We start from the raw sequence: 24,814 nt of genomic DNA on the forward strand, positions 1-24,814 counted from the left end.
TTTCATCTTTGTTTTTTTCTTTCCCCCCTGTTCTTTAATGCGTTACTTCAGATTTAACTTTGCCCCACAGGTCAGAGGATCCATTAATTCCTTCTCTTTTGTTTGCCCAAGAAAAATTTAATTCTTCTGACATTTTAGAAATGTGGATAGCATTATGTGGTGTTCTAAAAGGTCTCTTGTCTTTGGTATCCGTCTATGGCTTACTGAACAATCTCACTTTTTCTATTAGGTGTTATTTAATGTCTAGCCAATCTGTCTTGTTTCTCAAATGTCTTTTTTTTTTTAGTTTAATTTTATGACTATTTAGAAAGTGAGGACATTTAGTGAAATATGAATACCTGGGCAAAGATTCGTTGATATCTGGATATATGTCACCACAGTGTCAACATGGGTTTCACAGGTGCTGCTGGTGGTGAAGAACCTGCCTGCCAGTGCAGTACACATGATAGATGTGGGCTTTGATCTCTGGGTCAGAAAGATCCCCTGGAGGAGGGCATGGCCACCCACTCCAATATTCTTGCCTGGAGAATCCCCATGGACAGAGGAGCCTGGTGGGCTACAGTCCATGGAGTTGCAGAGTCGGACGTGGCTGAAGCAACTTAGCACACAGCACAGTGTTCATGTCCTCGCTACAGTTGTCTCTTTGAGTGTATGTGAGAAAGCGGGGTGGGGAGAGAGAGACAGCGATAGAGAGAGCTGGTGCTTTTATGTACGTCTGTTGGAGGCATTGTTTATTTATATACTGTCCATTGTTCTCAAGCTCAGGAGTGAATTTTTTTTTACCTTTTTTTTTCCACTGTCTAGAATTTCTTTGAGTTTATTTTCCTTCGCTTCCTATAACTGGTCGTGCTCTCAAGTAATTTCTTGAGTTTTAGAAAGTCCTATTTTCTCTCTGAAACCATAGTGTTGGTCCAAGTAATTGGCAGGAAATTAGTTGATTTTCTAGTGCTAGTGATTATCATAGAATGTAGGCCTGTGCTGTGTTCGGATTTGAATGTTTTAGTGTATTTTATATTGAGAAATCGGCCAAAAAATAGGGTGTTAAATTTTCTGATTTATAAACACGCCTACTCCATATAAGGATAGGTAATTTAGTTACCACAAAAGTGATGATTTCATTTAAAATGTCATTTAGCAAATTCAATTTGCTATGATAAACATATACTATAATTAATGTGAGTATAAATTCATGTAATAAAAACTTTATTTCTGGGTTATCATACTCATTATAGTTACATTCCTGATATAGTAGAATGATTACTTATAGTTTATATTCAAATATCTCATAAGAAATCTTTGATTTCACAGAAAATAATTACTGAAGGTAGGAACTATAATTAAATTTAAATAAAATATTCAGCTGACATGGCTAGTGTTCTTTTCTCATTATGCTCCTTGGATGTTGAAATGTGTTCTTAAATATATCTTTCTTGCCTTTACTGAGAATAGTCATGGCATGCATAGTATTTTGAGTTCTTGCAGTATTCATGTTAATAAGATTTCTGCCACTTAGATCTAGTAATTAAATCCTACTTTGACTTATACTTTCTCTTTTCCCATTGTTCAAACCAGAATTGAATATTTTTGTGTATTAACAATTTTTCTACAAGAGCTAATGAGCTTTCATGGTGATTAATGAATGATTTAGTTCAGAATATACATATATTTAATATACAACATTACATTATATTATACATTTGATTCTAGAGCTGCAAGAGCCCTAGTTTCAATTTGTCCCATTCCTCTCGATTATTTGGTCAGGGGGTTGTATAATAGGAAATACTGTTGGAGAAATCGATGGTTTGGGAAAAGTTTTCAGAGGGATAGTATTTTTAACTCAAAGATAAACCTACATTTCTCCAAAGAAGACATACAGATGGCTAACAAACACATGAAAAGATGCTCAACATTGCTCATTATTAGAGAAATGCGAATCAAAACTACAATGAGATATCACCTCACACTGGTCGGAATGGCCATCGTCAAAAAGTCTACAAACAATAAATGCTGGAGAGGGTGTGGGAAAAAGGGAACACTCTTGCACTGTTGGTGGGAATGTAAATTGATTCAGCCACTATGGAAGATGGTATGGAAATTCCTTAAAGAACTAGGAATAAAACCACCATATAACCCAGCAATCCCAACTCCTAGGCATATACCCTGAGGAAACCAAAATTGAAAAAAGCACATGCATCCCATTGTTCTTTGCAGCACTATTTACAATAGCTAGAACATGGAAGCAGCTATGTCCATCGACAAATGAATGGATAAAGTGGTGGTACATATACACAATGGAATTACTCAGCCATAAAAAGGAATGCCTTTGAGTCAGTTCTAATGAGGTGGATGAACCTAGAACCTATTATACAGTGTGAAGTAAGTCAGAAAGAGAAAGATAAATATCATATTCTAACACATATACAGAATCTAGAAAAATAGTACTTAAAAATTTACTTACAGGGCAGCAATGGAGAAACAGGCATGAATAGACTGGTGGACATGGGGAGAGGGGAGGAGAGAGTGAGATGCATGGAAAGAGTAACATGGAAACTTACATTACCATGTGTAAAATAGACAGTCAATGGGAATTTGCTGTATGGCTCAGGAAACTCAAACTGGGGCTCTGTGTCAACCTGGAGTGGTGGGATGGGGAGGGAGATTGTGGGGGGTGTTCAGGAGGGAGGGGATATATGTATACCTATGACTGATTCATGTTGAAGTTTGACAGAAAACAACAAAATTCTGCAAAGCAATTATCCTTCAATAAAAACATAAATAAATTTTTAAAGATATATTTTCTTATACGTGATATATATTTTAAGACCTCATTCATGGTTTATGAATAAAGAAAGCTTATCTGTAGCAAGAACTCTCCATGGGAAGCATCCACATTTCTGGTAAAGAAAGTGAGCAGTTCTCATTATTCTCAGTTGCTTCCACCTCCTGTCTTCCTTTTCCATACCACCCAGCCTCCGGACTGTCACTTGCTTTCCAAGAGCCCTAAGTGACTCCAGTCTCCTGTGAACACCTTTCACTTCACTTAATTTTCCCTCATATAGCCCTTCTACCTCATCACCTTATCTGACATTTTCCCTTCCCTCAGGATGTTTTTCCTCTTTATGTTTTTCCTCTTTTCCCTATCTCATGGGTCACCAATCTACTCCTTGCCTCACCAGGCCAGCCGATGAGCCTCACACACTAGCTCCCTACCACCTCTCTAGGCTACTTCCCAAATGAACATTCTTCAAGCCTGATTGTTTTCCAGCACTCAACTAAGGTTTCATAAGAATCATCTCACTGAATTCTCCCCCAAATTTTCTTCCTAATGCTTTAGAGTAAGCTGATTTTGTGGTGTCTCTTTTCTGCTCGATCTTGAGAAAATTCTTATCTGTACCTTAAATTGTAATTTCATTCATGGCTCTGCTAGTTTTTGATATAAACGTAGATCAGGAATTATTTTCAATGCAAAGTCTATGCTAAAATATAAATATCCATCATATCCAGTTAACATGGTATATTGACCATTGAATATTACGTGGCAGTCAAAAATGATTCATATTTATATTTGCTAAAGCAGAATAAGTTCAAATAACTATTAAATAAAGATAGTTAAAAGTTGGATATTAAGTATTTTATCAGAAGATTTGAATAAGTAAAAATACTAATATTGGTTCCACATAGAATATTTCTGGGCAGTTATGTGAAAACTGCTAATATACTTAAAGTACTGGGGAGGCTTTATTTTTTATTTGCATTATATTTATTAATTGATATTTAATGAAAACATGTTACAGTGATGTTAGAATTATGGGCCATTATTATTTTCTTCTTTTTATAATTCTTTTTTGAGATAAAAGCACTATTTTTATATTTTGTTTCTAACCAATTTTGACTTTTATAGTAATTTTATGATATAGGTTTTTCAAAAAATTGATGGATATGTTTTCATAAAATGGCCTTAATGTAAAGTCAAGTTCTGATGAATTTTACAATCCTGAACTATTAGCTGCTTTTTCCTTGAGAAAAACAAAATATAGTATGAAAATACTAAGATCCCCAAATAGAATATTCATTTTAGAGACCCAAAGTTGACTGAAATAAATTATGCCATCAAATTTTGTAGAAATGAATATTAAGTGAATGTATACCACATTTGGTGGAGAAGGAAATGACAACCCACTCCAATATTCTTGCCTGGAGAATTCCATGGACAGGGGAGTCTGGTGGGCTACGGTCCGTGGGATCGCAAAGAATCAGACACGACTGAGTACACAGCACATACCACATTTGGAGATAGTAGGGATTTTTATTTTGCTTTTATATGCTGGGTTGTAATACTCTCAGATTTAATCTAGAGAAATTATGCCAAACACATCAATAGGATAAATTTGTGGCCCAGATTGAGCCTATCATTCACTATAAGAGTGAAGTGATTATTTTGGCAAGATTTCTTCTCCTGGAGGCATTTTTAAGGAGATGATTGATACCATTATTTATGTGCATAGACGTCCTGCCTTAAAAAATATGAGAACCATACAGCTTGTTTCAATATTATGACAGGCCTACAAACTGGGTCAAATCACCTTTTTGTTCATCAAAAGAGGTGGAATTCCTTTGTGGTTGAAGATGAAATATGTCAAATAGCTGTAGCATATTAATTTATGAAACAATCTCTTTTAGTTCAAATGATTTTGAACAGTGCATGTATACCATATACACTATCAAGACACCAAAGTACATAGCTCAAGCAATTCCTGATTAACGATGAAAATGTATCACTAAAATCCACAGAGTCTCTATTTCTTTCCTCCCGTCCTTTCATCATGAAACAAAAGTGTTCTCTGAAAGGCCTGCCAGTGTCTACTCTGCTGAGTTCCCTGTGGTTGCAAATTGATTGTTTGAAGGCTTTCACTTGTCTTTCTGAGTACTGAAGTTCAGATGACAGCTGCTTAATTTCCAGGCTTTCTTTTTCCTTTTTGATTAATAGACAGATAATCCAGTAACTCTCCTTCGATCTCCAGGAATTTATGACTTCTGCAGCAACTCTTAAACTAGCCAATAGCTGTTAAGTATTCTATTAAAATAAATAATCCATGTGATTTCTATCTTGATGTAGTTAATGTTCTATAATGCTATTTTCTTAACACAGTGTTTTCTTTTTGAACTCTTCTGCTAAGGTGCCCCATGTCAACATATTATAATTGAATTTTAAAAATCAGAAAAGAATATAAAATCTGAAAAAATCTGAGATTTTATACTTATGTATTATCAGTTTTCTTTCCATCAAATGACATTTTTCCTGGCCATAACTTTTTTTAATCTCACTTTCCCCAACTTTTTACCCATTATTTATCTGGAAAACTACTTCATCTTCAAATTTTCTGTTTCTTCCTGACTTTCTTACATTCAGTTATATGTTCTTTTTTTTAAAAAACCCCAGCTTAGTTTCCAAATGTCACAGACATTTAAACCCACTCAGGTCTCAAGATTGTACTAATGTAACAACTGGCTGTTTTTCCTGTGTTGCTTATGCAAAGGCAATATGTTCTTTATGACTTAACACCAGCCTGTTTTCTATTTTTTACCCCTTGCAATTTCTACCTATTCAATCAGGTTAATATTGAAGCATACCTTTGTAATAATCATCATTGTTATCATACCTTTGGCTTATCTTACTTGGTTTGGAATTGGAGGTCACTTAAAATGAGTGATTATGAGGCATCCCCACTCCTACTCCATCACAACAATCTGCCATGAACTTTAATAGTTCCACTATTCCATTAATATGGAATAATTTTAAATTAAATACTTTTTCCCATACAACTCTATATACAGTTTTGCCAAACTCTCATTTAAAAAATTATTCAAGTATAGTTGATTTGCAATGTTGTGTTAATTTCTGCTATACAGTAATTTACTTTAATATATATATATCCTTTTTATTTTCTTTTCCATTATAGTTTAATCACAGAACATTAAATGTGGCTCCTTCTGCCATATGGTAGGACCTTGTTGTTTATCCAGCCTATATATAATAGATTGCATCTGCTAATTCCAAACAATTTCCCACTTTTTTTTGAGTCCTAGTGAAGTGAACCCCCTCATTTGTATTTTATTGTAACCTCTAAATTCACCATAATTCCTGTAGTACTTTTTTGCATTTATATGTCATATATCTTCTTATCTACTGAAATTTATTTTATAACACAGCTTCTGTATTATCTGAGAGGCTAAGACTGGTATCATTGAACACATCAATAATTTTTAAAGCTAACAGAACTCTGAGGAAAAATCTTTGATAAATGCTTTAATATGAGAAGAGATTTGGTGACTTGGGGGTGTGGCTTGGTGATAACATTTGGGTGAGTCATACATGCTTCCAAAATGAAATTGAGTGTCTGAGAAATGAGAAGAAAGGAAATGAATCATAAAAGTTCCTACCTATGGCTGACTCTGGATACTGATTTTTTTTCTGACTTAACCTTAGTTATGCCTGTGTCATTCTGTGCAGGCTCATAGACATGTTAATGAAATCACAGTCTAAAGAACTCAGGAAAGCTCCTGTCTTAGACACTTATTAGGTATGACTGTATTTCTCACAGATGAGGCGCCTGGGCTAGTGGTGGATCAAAGTGTCAAGATGCACCCAAGGTCAAAATTCCGAGTCTACTTTCTTCAGTATAGGAAGAACTGAAACATTTTTGCTCTTTTGTGGCAGGAATAGAAAGTGTGGTTTTAGATATATTACAGAGTGCTTATGTGCATGCGTTCATGCTCAGTCTGTCTGACTCTTTGCAATCCCATGGACTGTAGCCCACCAGGCTCTTCTGTCCATGGAATTTCCCAGGCAAGAATATTGAAGTGGGTTGCTATTTCCTTCTCCAGAGGATCTTTCTAACCCAAGGATCAGGCCTGTGTCTCCTATTTCTCCTGCATTGGCAGGCAGATTTTTTTTTTCCTACTGAGCCACCCAGGAAGCCCAGATATAAGAGACTGTCAAATTCCTTTCATTGTAGAATGCACAGTTTAGAGCCAAGGGACAAAGAATCAGTATGATTGATGTATTAGGTTCTAAATGAGTGTAAAATGTGAAGAGTTCTTGACTGTGTACAATCTTCTTACATCTTACTACGGTACACTTGCTTGGCAGATGATTTTTATTTAAATGGTAGTGCTTGAAATAGTTATTCCACAGTTTAGTTCTATAGAAAATAAGATAGGAAAAGGTAGCAAGAGGATGCTCATTTTGTCAACTTTGCTCCAAGTTCTGCCTAGGAAAATACCCCTTCTTCTCAAGTCATATGCACTTTTTGGTGTTTTCTAAGAAATGCTCCATTAAGGTGGCAATAATTGCACGGTGTCTCATTTTTCAAACGGAGAAATTTCTTTTGAATCTTTCTTCACTGGCTTATTGACTTAATAGTCAGTTGTCCCTATGAAGTACACAATCATTACGTTTAGGGAGCTGGAACACAAAGGTGAAAACAGAAACTTTCACTAAACCCTCTCTGAAGACTGCTTTTCCCTGTCACTAGAATGAAATCACAGCCAATTCTCAGAATTTTTTTGGTTATCAGTGTCTGAAGGATTTGTAATTGTCATTAGTTCCATAAGCAGTTGCTAAATTCAGTAATTAAATTCAGCCCATGGAAAGTCTAAATTCAGCAAAAGAAGGTTCTAGGTTGACTTGATCATTGGAGCTTCACTTAAAGTGGCCATTTCTCTCCATTCCTCTGAGATATTGCTTCAGTCTTGGAGGTACCTACATGGAGGTGAACCACTCCACATCCACATGCCCATCTTGACTTCTCCTTGTCCTCCAGCTCATGTTTATGACTCCCCCAGCTTGGAGCTGGAGGGACACTGTGGCAGCAGTGAGAGAGAAGGGGTAAGAGAAAGGAATATTCTTTGGCTGATTATTTTACCTCTCTCCTTAATGATTCCTAGCTTGGCAGGTATTAAGACTGATGTTCTAGGCCTTTCGTGTGTTCAGGACAAGGTCTACCCCCTGGTCTTCTCCATATGATGGTCAATTCTGGCTTCTTTCTGCTGAGGTCTCCTGGTGGGAGTCTTTTCTCCCTCGTGGTCCACTCAAGGCCATAGAAACTTTGTATTTCTGTCTCCCACTTTTAGTGGAAGTACAGCCTGTATTCAGTGGAGTTGCTTCTTTTTACTCTCCTGTTATGTAGGTAGCTTCTACTACAAACATGGGCCACCTTCCATTTTCTTAGGCATGAACCAACTACTAGTCCTTTTAATTCTTCAGCTTACAAGGATCCCTCAGCCTCTCTCACTTAGCATGAATGAATATGGGGATGACACAGCAGTCTAACAAGTTCCTTCAACAAGTTCTCTCCTTCTGTCTCTTCAACCTCAGTTCTTTAATACAATTAAGGTGAACATCAGAGTGAAAGACTGAAAATCAATTTTCAGCCATCTGTTTTTTATGCCTAGCACTTCAGTTTGGAATACCATCAATTGTCTTATTCTCAGCTGAAATGGAAACAGAAAAAGTGCTATTTTGACATCCTTTTACATGTATTTGGAACTGAGGGGTAGAAGACAGGAAACTAGATTCCATTTTCAATATGCAGTTGACTTTGAATTGGATACAAAGGTAAGGAAGACTTTGTCCCCATGTCAGGGACTTCAATTCCAAACACAGGTAGAGAATATGTTCACAGTATGAACACCAACAAGACAGATACTGTTAAATAAGTGAGATACAAAAAAATCCGACAGACTTTCAAATAAGGAAAAATCTCATTTGGTTGAGAGGATTTGAACAATATTTAATAAAAGGGGTAATATATGATATGTGTCTTGATTCATTCATTTGAAATAACCTCTGAAATATTTATGGGTGAGATGAGATGATGTCTGAAATTTGCTTTAAAATCAATCATTGAATCATGGGAAGGTGATCACACTAAATATGAAATGTATATATGTATATGGTCATCTGAGTTAAATTCACCCATTCCAGTCCATTTCAGTTCGCTGATTCCTAGAATGTCGACATTCACTCTTGCCATCTCTTGTTTGACCACTTCCGATTTGCCTGGATTCATGGAACTGACATTCCAGGTTCCTATGCAATATTGCTCTTTACAGCATCGGACCTTGCTTCTATCACCAGTCACATCCACAGCTGGGTATTCTTTTTGCTTTGACTCCATCCCTTCATTCTTTCTGGAGTTATTTCTCCACTGATCTCCAGTAGCATATTGGGCACCTACTGACCTGGGGAGTTTCTCTTTCAGTATCCTATCATTTTTCCTTCTCATACTGTTCATGGGGTTCTCAAGGCAAGAATACTGAAGTGGTTTGCCATTCCCTTCTCCAGTGGACCACATTCTGTCAAATCTCTCCACCATGACCCACCTGTCTTGGGTTGCCCCACGGGCATGGCTTAGTTTCACTGAGTTAGACAAGGCTGTGGTCCTAGTGTGATTAGATTGACTAGTTTTCTGTGAGTATGGTTTCAGTGTGTTTGCCCTCTGGTGCCCTCTTGCAACACCTACCATCTTACATGGGTTTCTCTTACCTTGGGCGTGGGGTATCTCTTCACGGCTGCTCCAGCAAAGTGCAGCCATTGCTCCTTACCTTGGACAAGGGGTATCTCCTCACCACCAGCCTTCCTGGCCTTCAATGTGGGATAGCTCCTCTAGCTATCTAGCTGGAATGGGTGAATTTAACTCAGATGACCATTATATCTACTACTACGGGCAGGAATCCCTCAGAAGAAATGGAGTGGCCATCATGGTCAACAAAAGAGTCCAAAATGCAGTACTTGGATGCAATCTCAAAAATGACAGAATGATCTCTGTTCGTTTCCAAAGCAAACAATTCAATATCACAGTAATCCAAGTCTATGCCCCAACCAGTAACAGTGAAGAAGCTGAAGTTGAACAGTTCTAGGAAGACCTGCAAGACCTTTTTAGAACTAACACCCAAAAAAGATGTCCTTTTCATTATAGGGGACTGGAGTGCAAAAGTAGGAAGGCAAGAAACACCTGGAGTAACAGGCAAATTTGGCCTTGGAATATGGAATAGCAGGGCAAAGGCTAATAGAGTTTTGCCAAGAAAATGCACTGGTCATAGCAAACACCCTCTTCCAACAACACAAGAGGAGACTCTATACATGGACATCACCAGATGGTCAACACCGAAATCAGATTGATTATATTCTTTGCAGCCAAAGATGGAGAAGCTCTACACAGTCAGCAAAAACAAGACCGGGAGCTGACTGTGGCTCAGACCATGAACTCCTTATTGCCAAATTCAGACTGAAATTGAAGAAAGTAGGGAAAACCACTAGATCATTCAGGTATGACCTAAATCAAATCCCTTATGATTATACAGTGGAAGTGAGAAATAGATTTAAGGGCCTAGATCTGATAGATAGAGTGCCTGATGAACTATGGAATGAGGTTCGTGACATTGTACAGGAGACAAGGATCAAGACAATTCCCATAGAAAAGAAATGCAAAAAAGCAAAATGGCTGTCTGGGGAGGCCTTACAAATAGCTGTGAAAAGAAGAGAAGCGAAAAGCAAAGGAGAAAAGGAAAGATATAAACATCTGAATGCAGAGTTCCAAAGAATAGCAAGAAGAGATAAGAAAGCCTTCTTCAGCGATCAATGCAAAGAAATAGAGGAAAACAGCAGAATGGGAAAGACTAGGGATCTCTTCAAGAAAATCAGAGATACCAAAGAAACACTTCATGCAAAGATGAGCTCGATAAAGGACAGAAATGGTATGGACCTAACAGAAGCAGAAGATATTAAGAAGAGGTGGCAAGAATACACAGAAGAACTGTACAAAAAAGATCCTCACGACCCAGATAATCACGATGGTGTGATCACTGACCTAGAGCCAGACATCCTGGAATGGGAAGTCAAGTGGGCCTTAGAAAGCGTCACTACGAACAAAGCTAGTGGAGGTGATAGAATTCGTTGAGCTATTCCAAATCCTGAAAGATGATGCTGTGAAAGTGCTGCACTCAATATGCCAGCAAATTTGGAAAACTCAGCAGTGGCCACAGGACTAGAAAAGGTCAGTTTTCATTCCAATCCCAAAGAAAGGTCATGCCAAAGAATGCTCAAACTACTGCACAGTTGCACTCATCTCACGCTAGTAAAGTAATGCTCAAAATTCTCCAAGGCAGGCTTCAGCAATATGTGAACTGTGAACTTCCTGATGTTCAAGCTGGCTTTAGAAAAGTCAGAGGAACCAGAGATCAAAGTGCCTATATCCGCTGGATCATAGAAAAAGCAAGAGAGTTCCAAAAAAACATCTATTTCTGCTTTATTGACTATGCCAAAGCCTTTGACTGTGTGGATCACAATAAACTGTGGAAAATTCTGAGAGAGATGGGAATACCAGACCACCTGATCTGCCTTTTGAGAAATTTGTATGCAGGTCAGGAAGCAACAGTTAGAACTGGAGATGGAACAACAGACTGGTTCCAAATAGGAAAAGAAGTTCGTCAAGGCTGTATATTGTCACCCTGTTTATTTAACTTATATGCAGAGTACATCATGAGAAACGCTGGACTGGAAGAAGCACAAGCTGGAATCAAGATCGCTGGGAGAAATATCAATAACCTCAGATATGCAGATGACACCACCCTTATGGCAGAAAGTGAAGAGGAAGTCAAAAGCCTCTTAATGAAAGTGGAAGTGGAGAGTGAAAAAGTTGGCTTAAAGCTCAGCATTCAGAAAATGAAGATCTTGGCATCCGGTCCCACCACTTTATGGGAAATAGATGGGGAAACAGTGGAAACAGTGTCAGACTGTATTTTTCTGGGCTCCAAAATCACTATAGATGGTGACTGCAGCCATGAAATTAAAAGACACTTACTCCTTGGAAGGAAAGTTATGACCAACCTGGATAGCATATTGAAAAGCAGAGGCATTACTTTGCCAACAAAGGTTCGTCTAGTCAAGGCTATGATTTTTCCTGTGGTCATGTATGGATGTGAGACTTGGACTGTGAAGAAGGCTGATAGAATTGATGCCGAGGAATTGATGCTTTTGAACTGTGGTGTTGGAGAAGACTCTTGAGAGTCCCTTGGACTGCAAGAAGATCCAACCAGTCCATTCTGAAAGAGATCAGCCCTGGGTGTTCTTTGGAAGGAATGATGCTAAAGCTGAAACTCCAGTACTTTGGCCACCTCATGTGAAGAGTTGACTCACTGGAAAAGACTCTGATGCTGGGAGGGATTGGGGGCAAGAGGAGAAGGGGATGACAGAGGATGAGATGGCTGGATAGCATCACTGACTCGATGGACGTGAGTCTGAGTGCACTCCGGGAGTTGGTGATGGACAGGGAGGCCTGGCATTCTGCAATTCATGGGGTCGCAAAGAGTCGGACACAAACTGAGTGACTGATCTGATCTGATCTGATCTGATATATGTGTATGGGCTTCTCTGGTGGTTCAGACAGTGAAGGTTCTGCCTGTAATGTGGGAGACCTGGGTCTGATCCCTGAGTTGGCAAGATCCCCTGGGCAAGGGCATGGCAACCCACTCCAGTATTCTTGCCTGGAGAATTCCCGTGGTAGAGGGGACTGGTGGGATACAGTCTACAGGGATGCAAAGAGTTGGAAATGACTGAGCAACTAAGTACACATATATGTATGTTCCTTATATGTGTGTAGATAGTCATGGAAGGTTTATTATGGCTGCAGGGTGTTCTTTGTATTTGTGTATTTGGAAATTTTATAGTAAAACATAATAAATAGAACTAGGCTTCCCAGGTGACTCTAGTGGTAAAGAATCTGCCTGCCAATGCAGGAAACTCAAGGGATGCAATTCAATCCCTGGGTCTGGAAGATCCCCTGGAGTAGGAAATGGCACTCTACTCTAGAATTCTTGCCTGGAAAATTCCATGGGCAGAGGAGCCTGGGAGGCTATAATCCATGAAGCCATAAAGAGTTGGACATGACTGAACACACACACACAGTAAATAAAAAATATAATAAGGCATAATAAAAATTATGTTGTCAACAGTCTATTCTGTCACATATGCTGTTCTAGATGATGGAGATACAGTGAGTAGACAAGGCAGATATGAGCCCTCTCATTTAGAATATGATGTAGAGGAAAACACCAGTGATCCAAGGATTACAAGTGTGAATGGTTTAGAGGGTTTCTAAGACTGGATGGAAGTTTAATCAGCTGACTTAGAAGCAAGACAAAGAATGGGAGCAAATGCATTAAGTTTGGTGGCCTCTTAAACTGCATTATTTACATTTGCATGTAACCTTTCAGAGTATCTCTTCTCCTTCTCAACACTTGCATTTAAGCTTCACAGGTGTGTCCTGACTACTTGTGTATTAAACTTTCCCATATCCATTATAGTGTAGCCATTCATTCAGAAAACCAGTAAAAGCTCATTTATTAACTTCTAATTGCATCAGTTTTCTGTCTTTTAAGTGTGGCTGAAAATAGTGCATATCTCATATTTGAGAATTAAATGTTATCCACAACAACAATTTAGCATACTAGTTATCACATAGTAAACATTCAAAAACTATTCAATCTTCTTATTGAGCAGTTTATATTCCTTTACTTCAGTAGGAATGAAACACTTTTGCACTGATCTCTCTTCATTGAATGTTTTCTATCGTGGATCAGAAGACGTTCATTTGGAAAACAAAGATGTTAGAGAACAAAGGAAAACAAAGAAGGTTAGTTTATGGGTCAGTAAAATTAATATTAGGGATCGGGGCTTAGAGTAGGAGATATGCCTTATTAATAGTTTAAACGATTATTTCATTGAGGATAGAAGTAGAGAAAATATATCGTAATAGGCAGTTTCAATACTCCAGTTTTGGCGAATTGTGATCTGTCTTGTACCCATGCCATACATCAGTTTTCTCAAGGGAGAACTAAAAGTTAAGATACAAAATAAAAGCATTGCAAAGATAAAAGAAAAAATATTTTACTCTGAAGCAGTTGTTTGGAAATAGTCAATCACTGTCTTAAAGTTGATCGTAATGAACTACCAGTTGGCTGGAAATAAATGTCTGAAGCCATGCTAAATATAAGTACATCATACAACAGATTGTTTCCGTGAAATGACAATTTTAAGGCTGCTACAGTTAAAGTCATTTCTCTTCATCCATTGAATCCCCAAAGGAAATACATGTTGTAAACAGAATCACTAAAACAAAATGAGCTTGAACATCAGTCATCACCGTGTGTCTACCTACTCAGTTTCTCACCAGATTGACATGGTACGAGGAAGCTATTTTTAACATGTTACCTGCTTCCATCAGAGATTATGTGAGAGGAAGATGAAAAAAAGAATAAGAGAGAACAAGACAAAAGTTCACTGACGTGGAAAACTAAAGGACCTTTTCCCATCTGTTTGGCACAGAAGTTGTTATCTCTTTAGGGGTACAGATTTCATCACAGTTCCATAGACTTGTGACTACAGATTGTGTTATTGCAAACAGCAGCAGTCTTCAAGGGTTCTGGGAAGCCTATTCTTATATTACTTATATACCCTGAGCAGTTTCTTACTTATCCTTCATTTTCATATTGAACTTAGAAATGAAAAAGTATTCCCTTTTTAGTAAAATAGCTGTAAGTTTGATTATCTATAAAGATGGCACATATTTTTTCTTAGTCTAGTTCCTTCCATATCATAGGATACAAATTAATCAGTGAATGATTTATTATATTTTAGAAAAAAATGCCAGAAGAGATGAAAGAGAACAGTCACTTATTTATAATACTTTCTTCTTCAAGTAGAGTTCAGTGTAGTCTCATTTATTTTATGAAAATAGCTCATTAGTTATCAGGATAGTCTCTTGTCCAACCATCAAGATCCTTATTTTCTGATACATTCTTCAAAACAAATGAGTAAATTTTACTAGTTACTGTTGAAATGCATTTCTAAAATTTGATTTGAAATTACTTGCATGTTAATGTAACATTTAATTACTGACCTTTATGTTTTGGCTTATATGATTAATATAATTATGTATTTCATTGTTCTGAATATTTCATTTACTCATAACTAAAATGAGGTAATATTTTGTTTTTTTTTCTCTTTAAGGAGATAAATGAATGCAGATTATTTTTTTGAGTTTTTTTTTTTTGTATAATCCACTTTCAAAGCTCTATCTTTAATCAGTTTTATATGTAATGGAACCACAAAGAATTTAAGTTATAAATCTTTGGGCTATTGAATAAGAAACTCAAGAGTTTAAGAATCATAAAGGAAATGAGTCTCAAGTTTTGGAAGTTGCCTAAAAGTCAGTTCATCTGAACAGTAAAAGCCTCTGGACAATGGTTGTGGGGAGGGAAAAGCAAATAAGAAAAGTTTGCTCTCTAGACACTTAGTGCTTAAATTTTTCATAAGATTTCTATATTATAAAAAAGCAATATTTTCATTTTAAGAAATACCATTAATTTTTGAGTTCCCTCTATCAGCATCAACCAAATTGTATCTAAATTGGTACAAAGCTGCTCATTTCTTTGCCCCATTCTATGCAGTTGACAGCAAGAAAGGCCTCCTCCTAATAAAATGAAGACTCTGTTAACCAGTAAGGCATTAATATGGGGCTTTCCTAGTGGCTCAGACAGTAAAGAATCTGCCTGGTTTCCATCCCTAGGTCAGGGAAATCTCCTGGAGAAGGGAATGGCAACCTACTCCAGGATTTTTGCCTGGAGAATTCCATGGACAGAGAAGCCTGGTGGGCTACAGTCCATAGGGTCGCAAAGAGTTGGACACGACTGAGTGACTAACACAAGCACAAGCTACAAGACATTAATATGGGGGATTCCCAGTAGGCACTAGTGGTAAAGAACCCATCTGCCAATGCAGGGGACATAAGAGACTCAGGTTCGATCCCTGGATCGGAAAGATCCCCTGGAGAGGGCATGGTAACCCACTCCAGTATTCTTGCCTGGAGAATCCTCATGGACAGAGGCACCTGGTGGTCTATAGTCCATAGGGCAGTAAAGAGTCAGAGTGACTGAAGCAACTTAGCATGATACATGCACACATGCAAGTCATTAATGTATGATATGTGAGATATAAAATTTTTCATATAATTTTACATAAATTAAATATGAAATGACAGTTGTAAACATGAATGAAATATTGGTCCGTTTGTAGATTATTCTAAACAGAATCTAGGTATTTTAGGTATATTGAATCAGTAAATCAACAGCATTTTAGAGTAATATATTTAACTTATTTTTATCAAACAAAATGCATGTCTTTTTGTGAGTATGCAGTAAATATAGAAAGTATTCAGATCAGATCAGATCAGATCAGTCACTCAGTCGTGTCTGACTCTTTGTGACCCCATGAATCGCAGCACACCAGGGTTCCCTGTCCATCACCAACTCCCGGAGTTCACCCAGACTCACGTCCATTGAGTCAGTGATGCCATCCAGCCATCTCATCCTCTGTCGCCCCCTTCTCCTCCTGCCCCCAATCCCTCCCAGCATCAGAGTCTTTTCCAATGAGTCAACTCTTCGCATGAGGTGGCCAAAGTACTGGAGTTTCAGCTTTAGCATCATTCCTTCCAAAGAAATCCCAGGGCTGATCTCCTTCAGAATGGACTGGTTGGATCTCCTTGCAGTCCAAGGGACTCTCAAGAGTCTTCTCCAACACCACAGTTCAAAGGCATCAATTCTTCGGCCCTCAGCTTTCTTCACAGTCCAACTCACATCCATACATGACCACTGGAAAAACCATAGCCTTGACTAGACGGACTTTGTTGGCAAAGTAATGTCTCTGCTTTTGAATATGCTATCTAGGTTGGTCATAACTTTCCTTCCAAGGAGTAAGTGTCTTTTAATTTCATGGCTGTAGTCACCATCTGCAGTGATTTTGGAGCCCCCAAAAATAAAGTCTGACACTATTTCCACTGTTTCCCCATCTATTTGCCATGAAGTGATGGGACCACCTGCCATGATCTTCATTGTCTGAATGTTGAGCTTTAAGCCAATTTTTTCATTCTCCTCTTTCACTTTCATTAAGAGGCTTTTTAGTTCCTCTTCACTCTGCCATAAAGGTGGTGTCATCTACATATCTGAGGTTATTGATATTTCTCCCGGCAATCTTGAGTCCAGCTTGTGCTTCTTCCAGTCCAGCGTTTCTCATGATGTACTCTGCATATAAGTTAAATAAACAGGGTGACAATATACAGCCTTGACGAACTCCTATTCCTATTTGGAACCAGTGTGTTGTTCCATGTCTGGTTCTAACTGTTGCTTCCTGACCTGCATACAAATTTCTCAAGAGGCAGATCAGGTGGTCTGGTATTCCCATCTCTTTCAGAATTTTCCACAGTTTATTGTGATCCATACAGTCAAAGGCTTTGGCATAGTCAATAAAGCAGAAATAGATGCTTTTCTGGAACTCTCTTGCTTTTTCCATGATCCAGCGGATGTTCGCACTTTGATCCTGGTTCCTCTGCCTTTTCTAAAACCAGCTTGAACATCAGGAAGTTCACGGTTCACATATTGCTGAAGCCTGGCTTGGAGAATTTTGAGCATTACTTTACTAGCATGTGAGATGAGTGCAATTGTGCAGTAGTTTGAGCATTCTTTGGCATTGGAATGAAAACTGACCTTTTCCAGAGAGTATTACAAAGTATTAAATAAATGTATTGTACTGTTGGTTTGTAATTAAGTCTTTGCTGTCTAATTTGAAGTCTTGTTTCTAAAATTGCCGTACATGTTTCTTCAGAAGTTAAGTGTTAGTATAAACATGGTGCCTGCAGTGAGGGGGCTTTCTATGTGATAAATGTGTAGTAATGTATTAGTTGTATCAGGGTTATCTAGAGGAGCAGAACCCTTGGTATTTCTCCTTGGTATTTCTTCCGGGTATTTAACCCTTGGAATCTACTGGTTCCTCTGCTTTCATCATCATCTACCATCTATATTTAGAAAGATATTTTAAAGAATTGGCTCGCAGGATTGTGGGGGGCTGGTAAATCTGAGATCTGTTTAGATCTCTAGGCAGGGTAGAAATTCTGTTGAAAATCAGTGTTTCAGTCTTGAATACAAGGCAGCCTGGAGGTAGAATATCTTCCTTTTCTGGGAACCTCTGTCTTTTATGACTTTCAACTGATTCGATGAGGCCCACACACATCATGCAGATCATCTGCTTTACTCAAAATCTAAAAATGTTAATCACATATAGAAAACATGTTCGCAGCAACATCTAAAGATGTCTTTGGCATTAGTACTGTATATCAAAGCATAGTCACATTGACACATAAAATTAAGCATTAAGCATAATAAGTAGTGTTCTGGGTGATGACTGAGATGGCAAGTTGGTGCTCTTCTGGCTGAAGTTCTAGAGTTGGTGGGTTTTAGGTTAAGTCTTCAGGGAATGTTTCTCTGGGGAAATCACATTTAAACTGAAAATGTGGGAAGGTCTGATTTTTCCAAGTAGAAAGACCATGATGCTTCATGTGTCTGAGGGAAATCATCATGGATGGAGCAGAGCGAGGTGAGTGATGTGTGAGGATTCTCTGGAATGAGACTGTAGATGGGAAAGTGTCAGAGTGCACGGGCCATGGAAGAAGTCTGAACTTTATTCTAGATGCCTTAAGAAGTCACTGGAGGCACCGAGCCAGGATTGATATAACCTGGATGCTTCATGGAGAGTAATATTGAATTTAAAGTTGGAGAGGAAACAAAGAAAAACTTACCTTTCCATACTGGCTGATGTGTGTGCAGTAAGAGAGAGAGAAAATGAAAAAAGAGAAAGAAATTGAAGATGTACCTCTAAAGAATAAAATATTATTATTCACCATGAATGAAAATCTGTCAGATTTGTGTTATCTGAGAGATTTGTCTTCTTGCAGAGCAGTGCATACCATAAGGAAACTACAAGTATGTGACCACAATGAGGAGAAAATGTGCACAACCTATATCATAGAGGGACTTTTCCCCTCTAATATAGTTCTTCCTCATATGAATTATAAAAACATTAAACATATAATGGAAAAGCACATCAATAAGCAGTTCAGAGAAAAACTTATCAGAAGTTTTTAAACATGTGCAAAAGTAATCTCAATTATGCAAGTTAAAGAATTTCCAACACAGATAAGTACAAGTTAAATTAAAAGACAAGTGATTTTTTCACTGACCAAAGTGTGGAGAAAAAGGTATTTAAATACCTCAATAGAAGAAGAATTATTTCTATATCTCTACATCTTTGAAGGACAATTGGACAACACATATCAATATTTCAAATGTATGCCCTATGGAGCAGCTGTTTCACATATAAGAATTCATCCTCAGACATACCAAATACATAATAAACAAGAGCTTTCATCATGTATAGTTTATGGATGCATAAAGTAGGGATAACCAAAATGTCCATTAATATGGAAATATCCACTGACAGTGTAGGAGATGCTGGAGATGCAGGGTTGATTCCTGGGTCAGGAAGATCCCTTGGAGAAAGCAATGGCAATCCACTCCAATATCCTACCTGGAGAATCCCATTGACAGAGGAGCCTGGTAGGCTGTGGTCCATGGGGTCACAAAGAGTCAGACATAACTGATCAGTTATGAACAGTAATGAACAGTAATGGTATGTTAAAAATAGAGTATAGTTTTGATTTTTAAAAAGAAAGTTATAGTTGTATATGTAGTGATGTGGACATAACTGCAGGAGAGAACTGGAGGACATGCACAGAAAGAAAAAATGATTGCTTGTCATTCTGTGTGCTTTTATAATTTACCATGTGCTTTCAGTCCCTTTCCAAAAAATATATATTTATTTGTACAAATATTAAAGGAAAATTATCATATATTTTTCTGAAATATAAATGTTACCTTGCTGAGGAACAGTATATTGGAAAGCCCATGCATTTTAAATAAAATACAAGTGAGTTGTCAAAGAAAATAAGAGCAAATGAAAGTTTTTTTTAGTAGGATATAGTGGCTTTACAATGTTGTGTTCATTTCTGCCACAAAGGGAATCAGCTATTTGTTGTCGCTCAGTCGCTCATTCGTGTCCAACTCTTCGCAACTCAATGCACTGCAGCATGCTAGGCTTCCCTGTCCATCAGGAAGTTCCCTGTCCAACTCCGGGAGCTTGCTCAAACTCACGTCCTTCAAGTTGGTGGTGCCATCCAACTGTCTCATCCTCTGTCATCCCCTTCTTCTGCTTTCAATCTTTCCCAGCATCAGGGTCTTTTCTAATGAGTCAATCTTCCCATCAGGTGCCCAAAGTATTGGCGCTGGAGAATCAGCTACATGTATACATACATCCCTTCTTTCTTGGGCCTCCTTCTCTCTTCCCATCTCATCCTTATAGGTCACCACAGAGCACTGAGCTGAGCTCCTTGTGCTATACATTGAAAGTGAACATGTTAGTGGCTCAGTAGTGTCTGACTCTTTGAAATCCCATGGACTGTAGGTTGCCAGGCTCCTCTGTCCATGGGATTTCTTAGGCAAGAATGCTGGAGTGGATTGCCAATCCCTTATCCAGGTGATCTTCCTGACTCAGAGTTTGAACCCAGGTCTCCTGCATTGCAGGTAGATCCTTTGCTGTCTGAGCCACAGGGAAGCAGTCGGTTCTCTAGTTTTTCAGTGTTAGGTTTAGAAATATTTGAGATAGGAACTTCATAAAACAGAAAATGGTAATTGCTGCACTGCATGTCAAATAGACAGTGTTTTGGAGATCATAGAGTGGTAGGGAACTGATCAGAACACCCTGAACATTGCTCTCCCAACTGAGTAGAACCCAAAACCAACCTGGTTCTCATGCCTGACACCCTGGATGAGGAAGTGTGGTATAGACTGAAGGTTTGTGTTCCCCCAAATTTGTGTGTTGGGAACTAACCTCTGATGTGATGGTATGAGGATGTGGGGCTTTGGAAGTTGACTAGATCATGAGGTGGAGCTCTAATGGGATTAGTACTGTTGTAAGAGAAACTCCAGTAGTCATGTACAGATGTGAGAGTTGGACCATAATGAAGGCTGAGTCCTGAAGAATTGATGCTTTTGAACTGTGGTGCTGAAGACTCTTGAGAGTCCCTTGGACTACAAGGAGATCAAACCAGTCAATCCTAAAGGAAGTCAATTGTGGATATTCACTGACTGAAGCTAAAGCTCTAATACTTTGGCCACCTGATGGGAAAAGCTGACTTATCGGAAAAGACCCTGATTCTGGGAAAGACTGAAGGCAAAAGGAGAAATGGGACAGCAGAGGATGAAATGGTTGAATGACATCACCAACTCAATGGACATGAGTTTGAGCAAGCTCCAGGAGATAGTGGAGGACAGAGGAGCCTGGTGTGCTGCAGACCATGGGGTCACAAAGAGTCGGACACAACTTAGCAACAAAAGAGACTCCACAGGGCTCCCTCACCACTTCCCCCATGTGAGGACCCAGTGAAAAGACAGCCATCTCTAAACCAGGAATGAGGCCCTCTCTAGACACTGAATCTACTGCACCTTGATCTTGGACTTCCCAGCCTCCAGAACTGTGAGAAGTACTATGTGATTGCTTGTAAAAACACCAGTTTGTTGTGTTTCTGTTACGGTGACCCAAGTGGACTAAGTAGGGTGGACTAGGATAAGGAGCGAACTTAGTCATTGGTAGTGAAGGTGTTCCTTGCCTGTTTGATTATTCTACTACAAGTCCTTTTGTTCCATATCAGTGCAAATAAACTTATCAGTGGATAATTTCTTATATTTTAAATAAAATACAAGAGAGGTATGTCATAATCATATTGGAAATTCATGTACAGAGAGCATGTGAGTGGTTCAATAAAAAATTAATTCCAGATACTAGTATAACCATAACTTAGTTATCTAAGTTTCTTCATATTTAAATTATACATTTAGGAATGCTATTGTCCAATTTGTAGTTGGTTATACATTTGCTTTTATTTTTTTGAAATTTATGTATTGGTTTGCCTTATTTTTATTTTCATCTAAACACTCTACTTTTCACTTAAAACATTTGTACTTTAAATTTCATCTGATTTATTAGTCAAGAAGAAAGCTTGTTTTTTTCCTTTATGACACCTAACTCATTAGTGAGGAAGAAAGATATTTAAGAGCTATACTAATTATATTACATAAAGATCTCATCTTTAAGATGTAGGGCTACATAGTCAAGAAGAAATGCAGTGTAATACTCTCTAAAAAGACATGAAAAAACTTATGCCCTTGAGATACATTTTTTTTTTTTAATTTTCCAGACGTTTAGTACAGTCACTGTTTCCAAAGTATGGTTCCTAAATTTTCTGGCCTCCACCCCAAACCTCTACTAAATCAGAAACTATGGGCCAAGGCCCCAGAATCTGTGCCCTCCTGATGATTCTGATGCACAATCAATATGAAAACCACTGCCTTAGGGTATTACCAATTTTTTTTTCTTTTAAGTAATTATTTTTTCCTAAGACTTTAGACTTTTTAAAGAAGTAGGAAAGGGATCATTTCCCCTCATAAGGAAGTTTAGATATCATGATATGATAAATCTTACTGTAGAAATTGTATAATTCTTATGGATAAAGATTTTACAGCAGAGTTGGTATCTGATAGAATTCCATGTTGCTATACAGAGCACCTTCTACATAATGAATTTTGCATATAGGGTGGCTGAAGCCTTTACACAGCCAGAATTTTAAGTATTGCATACTTCCGGAAGAAAAGTATTGATGGTATCCTCCTTAGATATTTATTGAAGCCACATTTAGATCTGTAGCAGTACTCAGGAGGTGAGGCATTTAAAATCACTGATCTTCAAATAAATATACATGATATAATATATAGAGTTTTACACAATAATGGCTGTTTGGGAATTTCTAAATACTGACCCTGATGGACTGCTGAGTAACTGCAAATAAATGTGGAGTAAATATCAAACATACTGTTTTAATATAGCATCCCCAGAAAAAAATCTGGAAAGGATATTTATCATTTATTAATGATAGTATTATTTCCTTTAAAAATGGTAGAGATGAAATAATGATCTTCTCTACACAAAGTTAAATATATGTAATTTTTTAGTGTATGTATTTTGGATAAAGATTTCTGTTTGAGACATGATGTTTTCAATATTATCTGGTTCTACAATTTTAAAATATTCTTTGGCCAACAGTTCCTTGTGTCGTGCACACCTTAAGATCAAGATATTGGTGAATTGGAAAAGCTTCAGGACTGGGCAGCTAATTATGGACTTAGTCATGCAAGATGCAAGTCAGCTTCTCTTTAGGACTTGATCCAAATCAACACAGTGAGCCTCAAGAAGCATACATAAGTTTGATCCATCAGTGCTTGTACTGGCTTAATTTATCATGCTTTTTAATGTGGGTCTTTGGGGAACTATTCTCTAGCAAACTTTATTATTATTATTTACTTATCTTTACAAAAATTTTAATACCATTCCTGGGAAAACACATGGTTGTTTGGGGATGCCTAATTAGCAGTTTCCTGTTCATTTTACTTGCAAATGTATTGCTTTCCTCCCTAGAAGTTTTGTAATAGCCCAGATGACAAATTATTCAGCTTCATGAAGATTCTACCAACTAAGCAAACTGTTCAGTTTTTAATTTAAAGGAAACAGGAGAGCAACTTACAGGTGGTAGAATATGGAAGAAAATCATCCTTGTCCAAAGGGTTCCTCCTGAAAGAATGTGAAGGTCAAGATCTTTCTCTTATTTATTTTAAGCAGATGATTTCGAGTTGCATACAAATTAGTTTAAATAACTTGATGTCTTGAACAGTGTAAACTGCGTTAGAAGTTTTTTACTTAAGACTTTCTATTATAGAATTTTAGCTTTCTCACTGTTGAACAGTGTTTAACAATTATTTATTAGGTGCCAACTGAGTGCAAGACCTTTTAGAACTAACACCCAAAAAAGATCTTTTCATTATAGGGGACTGGAATGCAAAAGTAGGAAGGCAAGAAACACCTAGAGTAACAGGCAAATTTGGCCTTGGAATATGGAATAGCAGGGCAAAGGCTAATAGAGTTTTGCCAAGAGAACGCACTGGTCATAGCAAACACCCTCTTCCAACAACACAAGAAAAGACTCTACGCATGGACATCACCAGATGGCCAACACTGAAATCAGATTGATTATATTCTTTGCAGCCAAAATGGAGAAGCTCTATACAGTCAGCAAAAAGAAGACCAGGAGCTGACTGTGGCTCAGATCATGAGCTCCTTATTGCCAAATTCAGACTTAAATTGAAGAAAGTAGGGAAAACCACTAGACCATTCAGGTATGACTTAAATCAAATCCCTTATGATTATACAGTGGAAGTGAGAAATAGATTTAAGGGCCTAGATCTGATAGATAGAGTGCCTGATGAACTATGGACTGAGGTTCATGACACTGTACAGGAGATAGGGATCAAGAACATCCCCATGGAAAAGAAATGCAAAAAAGCAAAATGGCTGTCTGGGGAGGCCTTACAAATAGCTGTGAAAAGAAGAGAAGCAAAAAGCAAAGGAGAAAAGGAAAGATATAAACATCTGAATGCAGAGTTCCAAAGAATAGCAAGGAGAGATAAGAAAGCCTTCCTCAGCGATCAATGCAAAGAAATAGAGGAAAACAACAGAATGGGAAAGACTAGAATCTAATATGTCCAAGAAAACTAGAGATACCAAGGGAACATTTCATGCCAAGATGAGCTCGATAAAGGACAGAAATGGTATGGACCTAACAGAAGCAGAAGATATTAAGAAGAGGTGACAAGAATACACAGAAGAGCTGTACAAAAAAGATCCTCACAACCAAGATAATCACGATGGTGTGATCACGCACCTAGAGCCAGACATCCTGGAATGGGAAGTCAAGTGGGC

The 24,814-nt window shown here is 37.9% G+C and overlaps 1 protein-coding gene across 8 annotated transcripts in view; it reads left to right on the forward strand.

Annotated features, from left to right (window-relative positions):
- Positions 1-24,814, forward strand: part of GPC5 (glypican 5) — a 1,584,132-nt gene that overhangs the window by 397,913 nt on the left and 1,161,405 nt on the right.

This window comes from Bos taurus, chromosome 12, assembly GCF_002263795.3.
Source record: "Bos taurus isolate L1 Dominette 01449 registration number 42190680 breed Hereford chromosome 12, ARS-UCD2.0, whole genome shotgun sequence".
NCBI classification, from domain to species: Eukaryota; Metazoa; Chordata; class Mammalia; order Artiodactyla; family Bovidae; genus Bos; species Bos taurus.